The following is a 15,279-nucleotide window of genomic DNA, read 5'->3' on the forward strand; positions in this document are numbered from 1 at the left end:
AGGATATACCTAAGACAGCTTTTACCACGAGGTAGCTATATGAGTATACCGTTATGTCATTTGGCCTGACTAACAGATATGTCTCCGTCGTATCTACTTTTCCAAACACTTTTGCCCTTGTTTTGGACTCTAACTTGCATGATTTGAATGGAACTAACCTGGACTGATGCTGTTTTCAGCAGACTTTCCATGGTGTTATTTATGTGCAGAAACAGAAGTTCTCGGAATGACCTGAAACTCCACGGAACATCTATTTGGAAAATAAGAAAAATACTGGAAGAAAAATCCACGTCAGGGGGCCCACACCCTGTCCATGAGGGTGGGGGCGCGCCTGCCCCCCCCCCCCCAGGGCGCGCCCCCCTACCTCGTGGGCCCCCTGACGCTCCACCGACCTCAACTCCAACTCCATATATTCACTTTCGGGGAGAAAAAAATAAGAGAGAAGGAATCATCGCGTTTTACGATACGGAGCCGCCAAGCCCTAAAACCTCTCGGGAGGGCTGATCTGGAGTCCGTTCAGGGCTCCGGAGAGGGGGATTCGTCGCCGTCGTCATCATCAACCATCTTCCATCACCAATTTCATGATGCTCACCGCCGTGCGTGAGTAATTCCATCGTAGGCTTGCTGGACGGTGATGGGTTGGATGAGATCTATCATGTAATCGAGTTAGTTTTGTTAGTGTTTGATCCCTAGTATGCACTATGTTCTGAGATTGATGTTGCTATGACTTTGCTATGCTTAATGCTTGTCACTAGGGCCCGAGTGCCATGATTTCAGATCTGAACCTATTATGTTTTCATGAATATATGTGAGTTCTTGATCCTATCTTGCAAGTCTATAGTGACCTACTATGTGTTATGATCCGGCAACCCCGAAGTGACAATAATCGGGACCACTCCCGGTGATGACCATAGTTTGAGGAGTTCATGTATTCACTATGTGTTAATGCTTTGTTCCGGTACTCTATTAAAAGGAGGCCTTAATATCCCTTAGTTTCCATTAGGACCCCGCTACCACGGGAGGGTAGGACAAAAGATGTCATGCAAGCTCTTTTCCATAAGCACGTATGACTATATTCGGAACATGCCTACATTACATTGATGAATTGGAGCGAGTTCTGTGTCACCCTATGTTATGACTGTTACATGATGAACCGCATCCGGCATAATTCTCCATCACCGATCCAATGCCTACGAGCTTTTCACATACTGTTCCTCGCTTATTTACTTTTCCGTTGCTACTGTTACAATCACTACAAAACCCAAAAATATTACTTTTGCTTTCGTTACCGTTACTTTTGTTACCATTACCACTACTATCATATTACTTTGCTACTAAACACTTTGCTGCAGATACTAAGTTATCCAGGTGTGGTTGAATTGACAACTCAACTGCTAATACTTGAGAATATTCTTTGGCTCCCCTTGTGTCGAATCAATAAATTTGGGTTGAATACTCTACCCTTGAAAACTGTTGCGATCCCCTATACTTGTGGGTTATCAAGACTATTTTCTGGCGCCATTGCCGGGGAGCATAGCTCTATTCTTTGGGTCACTTGGGATTTATATCTGCTGGTCACTATGAAGAACTTGAAAGACGAGAAAACAAAAATTTAGCCCTCAACTACGAGGGGAGGTAAGGAACTGCCATCTAGCTTCGCACTTGATTCACCTTCTGTTTTGAGTAAGCTTGCGACACCTAAACCTGCTTCTGCTATTCGTTCTGATATGTTGCATGTTATTGATGATGCCACTTCTGCTATGCATGATACTTATGATGAAACTACTTCTATGCTTGATACTACTGTGCCACTTGGTGAATTTCTTGATGAACAAATTGCTAGGGTTAGAGAGAAAGAAATTATTGAAACTGATAATATTGATGAAAGTGATGATGAAGATGAATCGCCTGTTATTCCTGAGGGTTATGTTTTTGAAAAAGAAGCTGCTTTAGCTATTTTAGCTTGCAAAGATAGATATGAGCTCAAGAGCTTATTAGCTAAATGGAAGCAGCAATCTCTTAATGCTAGAGTGAAACCTGACCCTGCTTTTGCTACTTCACCTATCTGTGTTACTGATAAGGATTATGAATTCTCTGTTGATCCTGATATAATTACTTTGGTTGAATCTGATCCTTTTCATGGCTATGAATCTGAAACTGTTGTGGCACATCTTACTAAATTAAATGATATAGCCACCCTGTTCACTAATGATGAGAAATCTTGCTACATTTATATCCTTAAAATATTTCCGTCCTCATTAAAGGGTGATGCTAAGATATGGTTTAATTCTCTTGATCCTGGTTGTGTGCGTAGTCCCCAGGATATGATTTATTACTTCTCTGCTAAATATTTCCCTGCTCATAAGAAATAAGCTGCTTTAAGGGAAATATACAATTTTGTGCAAGTTGAAGAAGAGAGTCTCCCACAAGCTTGGGGGAGGCTTCTCAAGTTACTTAATGCTTTGCCTGATCATCCTCTTAAGAAAAATGAAATACTTGATATCTTTTATAATGGACTAACCGACGCTTCCAGATATTACCTGGATAGTTGTGTTGGTTCTGTTTTCAGGGAAAGAACACCGGATGAAGCTGAAATTCTATTGAATAATATGTTGACAAATGAAAATAATTGGACACTTCCTGAGCCAGCTCCTGAGCCGATTCCTGAGCCTATTCCTAAACCAACTCCGAAGAAGAGAGGTGTTCTATTTCACAGTCTTGAAGATATGCAAGAGGCAAAGAAATCTATGAAAGAAAAAGGTATTAAAGCTGAAGATGTTAAGAATTTACCTCCTATTGAAGAAATACATGGTCTTAATTTACCGCCTGTTGAAGAAACATATGATCTTAATCCATTACCTATTGAAGAAACTCATGGTCTTGATAATCCGACACAGGTAGTAAAGGTAAATTCTCTCTATAGATTTGATGAAGGTGATATTCCTCACTATAAGTCTGCTAGACAATGCTTAGAAGAGTTTGATAATTTTATTGTCAAACAAGAAAACTTCAATGCTTATTTTGGTAGACAATTGAAATACAATTCCGATACGCTTGAACACTTGAGTAATTATATGGCTAATGTTAAGGGTGAACTTAAACTCATTAGTAAACATGCTTCTATGGTTACCACTCAACTAGAACAAGTACTTAAAGCTCAAAATTATTTGCTCAATGAATTGAATAGTAAGAATAATGATTATGCTGTTAGAGTGGCTACTAGAACTGGTAAAATGACTCAGGAACCTTTGTATCCTGAAGGCCACCCTAAGAGAATTGAGCAAGATTCTCAGAGAAATAATATTGATGCACCTAGTCCTTCTAAAAAGAACAAAAAGAAAAATGATAGGACTTTGCATACTTCTAGTGAACCTATTGCTGAACCACCTGAGAATCCAAATGATATATCTATTTCTGATGTTGAAACACAATCTGGTAATGAACGTGGACCTAATGAAAATGCTAATGATGATGTTCATGATGATGCTCAACCTAGTAATGATAATGATATAGAAATTGAACCTGCTGTTGATCGTGATAACCCACAATCAAAGAATCAATGTTATGATAAGAGAGACTTTGTTGCTAGGGAACATGGTAAAGAAAGGGAACCTTGGGTTCAGAAACCCATGCCTTTTCCTCCCAAACCATCCAAGAAAAAGGATGATGAGGATTTTGAGCACTTTGCTGAAATGATTAGACCTATCTTTTTGCGTATGCGATTAACTGATATGCTCAAAATGAACCCTTATGCTAAGTATATGAAAGAAATTGTTACTAATAAAAGAAAGATACCGGAAGCTGAAATCTCCACCATGCTTGCTAATTATACTTTTAAAGGTGGAATACCAAAGAAACTAGGAGATCCAGGAGTACCTACTATACCATGCTCCATTAAAAGAAACTATGTTAAAACTGCTTTATGTGATCTTGGAGCCGGTGTTAGTGTTATGCCTCTCTCTTTATATCGTAGACTTGATTTGAATAAGTTGACACCTACTGAAATATCTTTGCAAATGGCTGATAAATCAACTGCTATACCTGTCGGTATATGTGAGGATGTGCCTGTTGTGGTTGCAAACGTTACTATTTTAACGGAATTTGTTATTCTTGATATTCCCGAGGATGATAGTATGTCTATTATTCTTGGAAGACCTTTTCTGAATACTGCAGGGGCTGTTACTGATTGCAACAAAGGCAATGTCACTTTTCATGTTAATGGTAATGAGCATACGGTACACTTTCCAAGGAAACAACCTCAAGTTCAAAGTATCAACTCTATTGGAAAAATTCCATCGATTATATTTGGAGGTTTTGAATTTCCTCTTCCTACTGTCAAGAAGAAATATGATATTCTTATTATTGGGGATGTGCATATCCCCGTTGAGGTAACATAGTGTTATTCAAAATTTCTCCGGTTCCATGTTATTCAGAATGAGTTTGTTAACAAGACTTGATCAACCTTGTTAGTGGATTCCTTTTGATGAGCATGAGATGGATGAAACTAGAAGGCACAACCTTCTGTACCCTCTTTCTACTTTCTGTTATTTAGTTGAAATAAAGCAAAAATAGTATTTTTTCTGTCTCTTTCCTAATTTATCCATGCAATATAAAAATACCCCGAAAATAAAAGTTCTCCAAATGCCCTGAATTGAAATATGATTTTTTCTAGAATATTTGAGAATATCTGGCACTGAGAACACAGCAGGAGGGGCAAGCACCTGACCATGAGGGTGGAGGGCGCGCCCTACCCCCTGGGCGCGCCCCCCTGCCTTGTGGGCCCATGATGGCCCCCTCCACTTATTGCTGCACCCACACACTTCTTCTTCCTCCCAAAAAAATCACCATCCAGCTCAAGCACGAGTTCTAGCTCATTTTGCTGCGATTTTCGATCTCCTTGCTCAAAGCACCTCTCACAAAACTGCTTGGGGGGATTGTTCCTTGGTATGTGACTCCTCCATTGGTCCAATTAGTTTTTGTTCTAGTGCTTTATTCATTGCAAATTTGTGCTGCCTAGGTGACCATGTTCTTGAGCTTGCATGTCAAATTTATATGGTTCCAAGTAGTTCAAATGCTTGATATAGGCTCTAGTCACTTGTAGGAGTAGTTGCTATCAATTTTGTTGAGCTTGGTTCACTTTTATTTGAAGTTACTAAAAATTTCAGAAATTTTTCAGAGGAAGAAATATGCTTAGGAAAATGGACCAAGGTGGTTCTTCAAGGAAGCAAGGACCCAGGCTTGCAATGCGTGATGCTGACGAGGAGCCACCAAGGGACGCTCCAGTGCGGCCTTGGGAATGGCCTTCAGAAAACTTTATGGATCGAGCGGGAATCAAGGAAGAATTTAAATTTTGCGTAACGCTGATCTTGTGAGCTTTGAGGCAGACAAATGCCGCCAGTACCACTATCTCACTAGTTCCTTTGTGAGGAGGTTTGAATTTTCATCTTCACGTAATTCTCCAACTGTCCTGTTTGATCTTTATGAAAAATCTTATACGATGGACTTAGAGGATTTTACTACTGCTTGCAACCTTCCGCAATGGGGTAGTGCTAGTGAACCCCGCAAATCTGAATTTAGAAATTTTCTTGCTAGTATAACTGTGGATGAGTCTAGAGATATAGCACAAGCTACCATAGGGAGCATTCATTTTCCTGCTATACATTATTTTGCTCTCTTCATAGGTAGGTGCATAACCGGTAAAGATGAAGCATGTCATATGTGTGTTCCTGGCCTCAGTATTCTTAGGAGTGCTGTGTTAGGAGACAATCTTATAATTTGGGAGCCATTGTTGCACGTAGGTTGCATAATAATAGATTTAATGGAGATTTCTTTTGTGGAATTTATGGAACCCGCTTAGCTGATTTTCTTGGTGTGGACATACGTGAGGATGATATTGAGTTGCCTCCTACTTATTTAGACTTTAATGCTATGGTTCACCACCAGTTTGTTGAGAGGAATGAATCACCTCTCCAGTATCGCTTCATCTTTGACAGACGTTGTGTTGTCCGTATTACTCTCCCTGCTCATCCCTTCTTTGATTATCAGGCAAAAGGAAGATATGTTATTACCAAAGAGGAGGCAGATGAGTACGAGAGGAGGGCAGAGGCAGCTCGCCGCCACGCTGCAGCTCAAGAGGCGATAGCCGCTACATCTCAGTACGACCCCGGCTACAACTATGGGTATCCGCCAGGCCACCCGTGGCAATAAACCAACTTAGGCCAAAAGCCTAAGCTTGGGGGAGTATGTATTTCCCACCGACATTACATTTATGTTCACACACTCATTGCTAGATGTCGGTGCTCATACTCTTTCATTGTATTATCCATGCTAGTTTATTTTCTTTTTCTTGCTTTCTTCTTGTGTGTTTGATAAACCTTAAGAAAAACCAAAAAAATTTAGTTGTAGCTTTAGCTAGTTTACTTTTCTTGATGTAGTAGTAACAATTAGAAGAAAACCCAAAAAGATTTCCCGTTCTTCTTTTGCTTGTTGGGAGCTTTCCCGTGTAAATAGTTTTATTTATTTTCTTTTCTTTGGGGGTCGATAGGAGAAGACCATAATTAAATTGTTGAAGTGGCTCTTATATGCATTATTGTTGATTTAACCAAGAGCCCATATTGCCTTGTCTTCTCCTGCTTATTGAATGCTTGCAGATTCCATCTTAGTCCAATGCACGTGCACTCTTATTATTATTCACATTGTTCGGTCGTGCAAGTGAAAGGCAATTATGACGATATATGATGGACTGACTGAGATGAAAAAAGCTGGTATGAACTCGACCTCTCTTGTTTTTGTAAATATGATTAGTTCATCGTTCCTGATTCAGCCTATTATGAATAAACATGTTTGCAATAACAATTAGAGATCATAGATGCTCGTGCCATGCTTGATTAGCTATGAGTTATAATGGTTTACCTTGCGTGCCAACATGCTATTAAAATGGTTCTGATGTGTTATAGTGGGGTGGTATCCTCCTTTGAATGATTTAAGTGACTCGACTTGGCACATGTTCACACATGTAGTTGAAACAAATCAACATAGCCTTCACGATATTTATGTTCATGGTGGATTATATCCTACTCATGCTTTTACTCAATGTTTATTAATTTTAATGCATGTTCATGACTGTTGTCGCTCTCTAGTTGGTCGCTTCCCAGTCTTTTGCTAGCCTTCACTTGTACTAAGCGGGAATACTGCTTGTGCATCCAATCCTTTAAACCCAAAAGTTATTCCATATGAGTCCACTATACCTTCCTATATGCTGTATCTACCTGTCGTTCCAAGTAAATTTGTATGTGCCAAACTCTAAACCTTCAAATGAAATTCTGTTTTGTATGCTCGAATAGCTCATGTATCAACTAGGGCTGTCCGTATCTTCCATGCTAGGCGGGTTATTCTCAAGAGGAGTGGACTCCGCTCCTCACTCACGAGAAAATGGATGGTCACCGGGATGCCCAGTCCCATGCTTTATGAAACTAAATCAAAATAATTGCAAACAAAACTCCCCTGGGACTGTTGCTTGTTGGAGGCACTCGTTGTTTCGAGCAAGCCATGGATTGATGCTTGTTGGTGGAGGGGGAGTATAAACTTTACCATTCTGTTTTGGAACCGCCTATAATGTGTGTAGCATGGAAGATATCGCCATCTCTTGGTTGTTATGTTGACAATGAAAGTATGACGCTCAAAATATTATTTATCTCTATTTCAAAATCGAGCTCTGGCACCTCTACAAATCCCTGCTTCCCTCTGCGAAGGGCCTATCTATTTACTTTTATGTTGAGTCATCACCCTCTTATTAAAAGCACTAGCTGGAGAGCGCTGCTGTCATTTGCATCCATTACTATTAATTTATATTGGGTATGACTATGACTGGATCTCTTTTACCATGAATTACAATGTCTAGTCAGTCCTTGATCTTTAAAGGTGCTCTGCATTTATGTTTTGCGGTCTCAGAAAGGGCTAGCGAGATACCATCCTATTATATTATATCATGATTGTTTTGAGAAAGTGTTGTCATCCGAGATTTATTATTATGGCTCGCTAGTTGATTATGCCATTGATATGAGTAAACATGAGACCTAAGAGTTATTGTGAATGTGGTTAGTCATAATCTTTGCTGAAAACTTGAATGTTGGCTTTACATATTTACAACAACAAGAGCAAACAGAGTTTGTAAAAGTTTTCTTTATCACTTTCAGTTTATCAACTGAATTGCTTGAGGACAAGCAAAGGTTTAAGCTTGGGGGAGTTGATACGTCTCCGTCGTATCTACTTTTCCAAACACTTTTGCCCTTGTTTTGGACTCTAACTTGCATGATTTGAATGGAACTAACCCGGACTGACGCTGTTTTCAGCAGACTTTCCATGGTGTTATATATGTGCAGAAACAAAAGTTCTCGGAATGACCTAAAACTCCACGGAACATCTATTTGGAAAATAAGAAAAATACTAGAAGAAAAATCCACGTCAGGGGGCCCATACCCTGTCCACGACGGTGGAGAGAGCGCCTGCCCCCCTAGGGTGCGCCCCCTGCCTCATGGGCCCCCTGACGCTCCACCGACCTCAACTCCAACTCCATATATTCACTTTCGGGGAGAAAAAAATCAGAGAGAAGGATTAATCGCGTTTTACGATACGGAGCCGCCGCCAAGCCCTAAAACCTCTCGGGAGGGCTGATCTGGAGTCCGTTCGGGGCTCCGGAGAGGGGGATTCGTCGCCATCGTCATCATCAACCATCCTCCATCACCAATTTCATGATGCTCACCGCCGTGCGTGAGTAATTCCATCGTAGGCTTGCTGGACGGTTATGGGTTGGATGAGATCTATCATGTAATCGAGTTAGTTTTGTTATGGTTTGATCCCTAGTATCCACTATGTTCTGAGATTGATGTTGCTATGACTTTGCTATGCTTAATGCTTGTCACTAGGGCCCGAGTGCCACGATTTCAGATCTGAACCTATTATGTTTTCATGAATATATGTGAGTTCTTGATCCTATCTTGCAAGTCTATAGTCACCTACTATGTGTTATGATCCGTTAACCCCGAAGTGACAATAATCGGGACCACTCCCGGTGATGACCATAGTTTGAGGAGTTCATGTATTCACTATGTGTTAATGCTTTGTTCCGGTACTCTATTAAAAGGAGGCCTTAATATCCCTTAGTTTCCATTAGGACCCCGCTGCCACGGGAGGGTAGGACAAAAGATGTCATGCAAGTTCTTTTCCATAAGCACGTATGACTATATTCGGAATACATGCCTACATTACATTGATGAATTGGAGCTAGTTCTGTGTCACCCTATGTTATGACTGTTACATGATGAACCGTATCCGGCATAATTCTCCATCACCGATCCAATGCCTACGAGCTTTTCACATACTGTTCTTCGCTTATTTACTTTTCCGTTGCTACTGTTACAATCACTACAAAACCCAAAAATATTACTTTTGCTTTCGTTACTGTTACTTTTGTTACCGTTACCACTACTATCATATTACTTTGCTACTAAACACTTTGCTGCAGATACTAAGTTATCCAGGTGTGGTTGAATTGACAACTCAACTGCTAATACTTGAGAATATTCTTTGGCTCCCCTTGTGTCGAATCAATAAATTTGGGTTGAATACTCTACCCTCGAAAACTGTTGCGATCCCCTATACTTGTGGGTTATCAGTAACGCACCTGCCTATTTTGTGAACAAGGTGTTTATGGAGTTTTTGGATAAGTTCGTCGTGGTGTTCATTGACGACATCCTGGTCTACTCGAAGAATGAACAAGAACATAAGGAGCACTTGCATTTGGTACTTGGGAAGCTCAGAGAACATCAGTTATACGCCAAGTTCAGCAAGTGTGAGTTTTGGTTGAAGGAAGTTGGATTTCTTGGACATGTTATATCCGGAGAATGAATAGCGGTAGACCCCACCAAAGTTGTCACTATGACAAATTGGGAAGCACCCACGTCAGTTGGAGAGATCCGGAGTTTTCTTGGACCCGCAGGATACTACCGGAGGTTCATTGAGAATTTCTCAAAGATTGCGAAGCCCATGACGGAGTTGTTGAAGAAGGACACCAAGTTCAAATGGACTGAGGAATGTGAGGCCAGTTTTCAGGAGTTGAAGAGATGCTTGGTTACATCACCAGTGTTGATTCTGCCGAATCAACGTAAGGATTATGAAGTGTATTGCGACGCTTCTCGTCGAGGACTTGGAGTAGTACTTATGCAGGAGGGAAGAGTTGTTTCATAGGCCTCACGACAGCTTAAACCCCATGAGTTAAATTATGCTACGCATGATTTGGAGTTAGCAGCCGTAGTACATGCGTTGAAGACATGGGGACATTTTCTCATCGGAAACCATTGTGAGGTATACACGGAACACAAGAGTTTGAAGTATATCTTAACGCAGAAGGAGTTGAATCTCAGGCAGAGGAGATGGTTAGAACTCATAAAAGATTATGATATGAGATTGCATTATCATCCCGGAAAGGCTAACGTAGTAGCCGATGCGTTGAGCCGCAAAAGTCATGTCAATACACTCATGACCAGAGAATTACCCAAGGAGTTGGCAGAAGACCTTCGCGAGCTATGTTTGGAGATAGTTCCGAGAGGTTATGTAGCAGCATTGGAGATTCAGTCTACTTTGATGGATAAGATCAGAGAAGCTCAGAAGACGGACAAGGAGATAGCCGAAATAAAGGAAAGAATGAGTAAAGGAAAAGCTAAAGGATTTCGTGAGGATGAGCACGATACCTTATGGTTTGAGGACCGCGTATATGTGCCAAATGATCAGGAGATCAGGAAGTTGATTCTGCAAGAACCCATGATTCGCCATATTCGATTCACCCAGGAAATACCAAGATGTATCTGGAATTGAAGGATAGTTTCTGGTGGACCAGAATGAAGAAGGATATTGCGGAGTATGTAGCAGTTTGTGATGTATGTCAGAGAGTGAAGGCAGAGCATCAGAAGCCAGCAAGATTGCTACAGCCATTGCCGATACCCGAATGGAAGTGGGATAAACTAGGCATGGACTTTATCAGGGGATTACCCAGGACTCGTTCAGGCTATGACTCGATATGGGTTGTAGTCAATCGTTTGACGAAGGTAGCTCATTTCATCCTAGTGAAGACCACTTACACCAGTGCTAAGTTGGCAAAGATATACTGACCAGGATCGTATGTCTGCATGGAGTTCCGAGGACCATTGTATCAGATAGAGGAACCCAGTTTACTTCAAAGTTTTGGAATGAGTTGCATGAAACTTTGGGAACCAGGCTAGAGTTCAGTATAGCTTTTCACCCACAAACAGATGGACAGACTGAGAGAGTCAATCAGATTCTGGAGGACATGTTGAGAGCTTGTGCGCTAGACTATGGATCTAGTTGGGACGATAATTTGCCGTATGCAGAGTTCTCATACAACAACAGCTATCAAGCTAGTTTGAAGATGGCCCCTTTCGAAGCATTGTACGGAAGGAGGTGCAGAACACCGTTGTTGTGGGACGAAGTTGGAGACCGACAGTTGTTTGGACCAGATTTGATTAAAGAGTCTGAAGAGAAGGTTAAGATGATTCGCGATAGACTCAAGGTAGCCCAGTCCAGGCAGAAGATCTATGCGGATTCAAAACGCAAGGAGACAGTCTACAAAGTCGGAGACAGAGTGTATCTTCGTGTATCCCCACTTCGAGGAGTGAAGCGCTTTGGAGTTAAGGGAAAATTAGCACCACGTTTTGTGGGACCATACAGAGTTTTGGAACGCATGGGAGAAGTTGCTTACAAGTTGGAATTACCCGAAGGATTGTCAGGAGTTCACGATGTGTTCCACGTTTCTCAGTTGAAGAAGTGCCACGCAGAGATGGCTGATATTCCTCTGAGAGATACAGTGCCGCTGGAAGCGATACAGTTGGATAGCGATTTGACAGCCACCATACTCGAGTTTGCCAGCCGAGTTAAGTGCAACAAAGTAATCAAGTTCTGCAAAGTTCAGTGGAGTCACCATACCGAAGATAAAGCCACCTGGGAACGAGAGGAAGACCTACGGAAGGATCACTCTCACCTATTTTATAGCCAACCCGAATCTCGAGGGCGAGATTCATCTTAAGGGGGTAGGTTTGTAACATCCCAAATTTTCAATTTGGAATGTTATACATTAGATCATCATTGCATATCATATTTTATTGCATTTTTGTTTGATCCTAGAAATTCTACGCAACTCAAGGACCGCGGAGAGAGTTGGGGATTTCATTATTTTCATATTCGAGTTTTCTCGAATTTTGAAAAGAGCATCGTTTAATTTTAATTATTTTTCTCTTGAATATTTCTTTTATAAAAATAAAAGAGAGATGATAAAATGACTTCCTCAAAATAAAGAAATATTGGAGATTTAATATTAAAGTCAAATAAGATTTTTTATTCGGAGTTTTATCGCTATTTTATTTGAATTAGGAAAAATATACGTTTTTCAAAATTACATTTTTGGCCCAAATAAATGTTCACCTTGTCCGGCCTATTTTTACAGGACGGGGAAAATTTATTTCGGGATTATTTTGGAGTCTGTTTAGTATTTCTTTTCTTTCTTTTTCTGCAGGTCAGAATTATTTAAAAAAAAGTCAAACCCTAACCCGCGCCGCGCCGCCGCCGCCGCCCGGGGGGCTTTATAAGCCGTGCCCCGAGCCGCCCGAGGCCCAGCCCAGCCGCACCCGCGCCCCAAACCCTAACCCACGTCGCGCCGCCGCCGCGAGCCGCCGCCTCGCCTCGCCGCCACCGCCGTTTGCCGACCCGCCGGAGGTAGTCGCCGCCACCGTCTCGGTTTTCGCGAGAAAAACCGATCATTTTTTTCGAAACCCTAAATCCGTTTTTCTAGATCCGGTTCGGTTTTTTTTGTTTAGTTATTTAGCGAACGCCCGTTCGTACGTTCGTTTTAACGAACGGTTTTCACCATTTACCGCAGACAGCGAACGTTCATTTGTTAGCCTGTTCGCCAGTTTTTCTTTTTCTCGGATTTTCCGCGATTATTTTCGATCGTGATTTCTGATCCGATTTTCGTTTTAGTATAACTTTTTGCTCGTTTATCAGAATCAGGCGATTCAAGCGCCTAGAGTTTCGTCTCGAAACCCTCTTTCTGTTTAACCAACTTAAACAAGATTTTGCTACAGTAAAATTTGACTTTAGTCCAGATTAGTAAACGAAGTTTGTTTCTTTCGCTGTTTGAGTTTTGTTGCTTCGTTTGATTTGATTCTTTTTGCAAACCGGAGTTCTTAAGTTGAAATTTCTAGTTAGATCTCTTATTTGAATTTTACCCGTGCCCATTCTTGATTGCTTATTGTATGCTTGTTTGTTTGCGATAGAGTACCCGGAGTGCGAAGCGTGCTACTACGAGTCTCTAGGTTTCGCGAATCATCAGCAAGGCAAGTAACACTTTGATCATACCTCTTTACTACCCAGTTTTATTGCATTAGATCAATCCTCAAACAATTGCATGGTTAGGATCTGAATTAAATTGTGGGTTGGGAAGTAGATGAGGTAGTACCTATTCACTTGTTTATTATCAAACCTTGGGAGTTACTTCTACGTTGCTTATATTGCCATGCTATGCTCGGATACGTGGATTGGGTTTGAGTGTATTCCATGACAGATTGTGAGATTGTTTACTTAATGGTTAACTTAAGGTGGCAACTTTAATAAACATCTGGGTGGATTGAGGCACCTGGGGAATTCCAGTGATTGCCTGTATTTTTGGAAATCCCGGGGTACCGAGTGATTCTCCTATGGACTGCCACACAGGCTCAAAGGGATCATAAGATTATTCATGCTAGAAACTTCCGTGTGCAGCCACATGCCATTATGGGCTCTGACATAGTTGAGTAAGTTGTGGGAAACCTTTCCATGATGGGCTAGCAGATGTAGGGGATTGTAGGTGTACCGGCCTATCTATCGGTTAAGGGGACCTCTTCGAAAAGACTGTGTCTCGGTCATCCGTTTCTCAAACATTATGTAGTGCGAGAAATCCAACGAAGGAGATCGAGTCTTGTGGGGAAAAGTGCACAAACCTCTGCAGAGTGTACGAACTAATCATGGTTAGCCGTGTCCCCGGTTATGGACATCTTGAGTATGTGGTTCTTGGATTATCATGTGGATCTCATCACTCTTAATTATATAATTTGATTGGGGTTATTGATTATTTTTAATTGGGATTGAGATGGGGTTTACCATTCTCAATGTTTAACAACCACCATGATAGTTAAATAAAATATATTCCTTTCTTGTAGGGAAAAATTGGCTTTTCGCAAAACATATTAACCATACAGCCTCCACCAGCCATATATGCATATAGTGATAGCTATATTATGTTCATTACTCTCTTGTGTTACATTGCCAACATATTCCATGTGCTGGCCCGTTTTCGGGCTGCAACATATCATGTTGCAGACTTTTCAGACGACAAGTAAGGAGCCTTAGGTCGTGGTCTTTCACTCAGTGATGCCGTTGGAGTTGACGGACTCACTTTATCTTCCAAGCCTTCCGCTGTTATCGTAATAGATGGCCTTAAGCCATATTTATTGTAATAAGTTCTCTTTTGAGACATTCGATGTAATAAGTGTGTGATTGCACTCTGTTATAAATCCTTCAAGTACTGTGCGTGTCAGCATTAGCGATCCAGGGATGACACTTATGCACAGAGATCAGACTGTTTGAGGTCTGGTCGCTACACACGGATACTTGAGGTGACATTGGAGTATCTAGGTGACATTAGGGTTTTTGGTTGATGTGTGTCTTAAGGTGTTATTTTACTACGAACTCTAGGGATGTTTGTGACACTTATAGGAATAGCCCAATGGATTGATCGGAAAGAATAACTTTGAGGTGGTTTCATACCCTACCATAATCTCTTTGTTTGTTCTCCGCTATTAGTGACTTTGGAGTGACTCTTTGTTGCGTGTTGAGGGATAGTTGTATGATCCAGTTATGTTATTATTGTTGAGAGAACTTGCACTAGTGAAAGTATGAACCCTAGGCCTTGTTTTCTAGCATTGCAATACCGTTTACGCTCACTTTTGTCATTAGTTACCTTGTTGTTTTTATATTTTCAGATTACAAAAACCTATATCTACCATCCATATTGCACTTGTATCACCATCTCTTCGCCGAACTAGTGCACCTATACAATTTACCATTGTATTGGGTGTGTTGGGGACACAAGAGACTCTTTGTTATTCGGTTGCAGGGTTGTTTGAGATAGACCATCTTCATCTTATGCCTCCCACAGATTGATAAACCTTAGGT

Source organism: Triticum aestivum, chromosome 7D, assembly GCF_018294505.1.
Source record: "Triticum aestivum cultivar Chinese Spring chromosome 7D, IWGSC CS RefSeq v2.1, whole genome shotgun sequence".
Lineage (NCBI taxonomy): Eukaryota > Viridiplantae > Streptophyta > Magnoliopsida > Poales > Poaceae > Triticum > Triticum aestivum.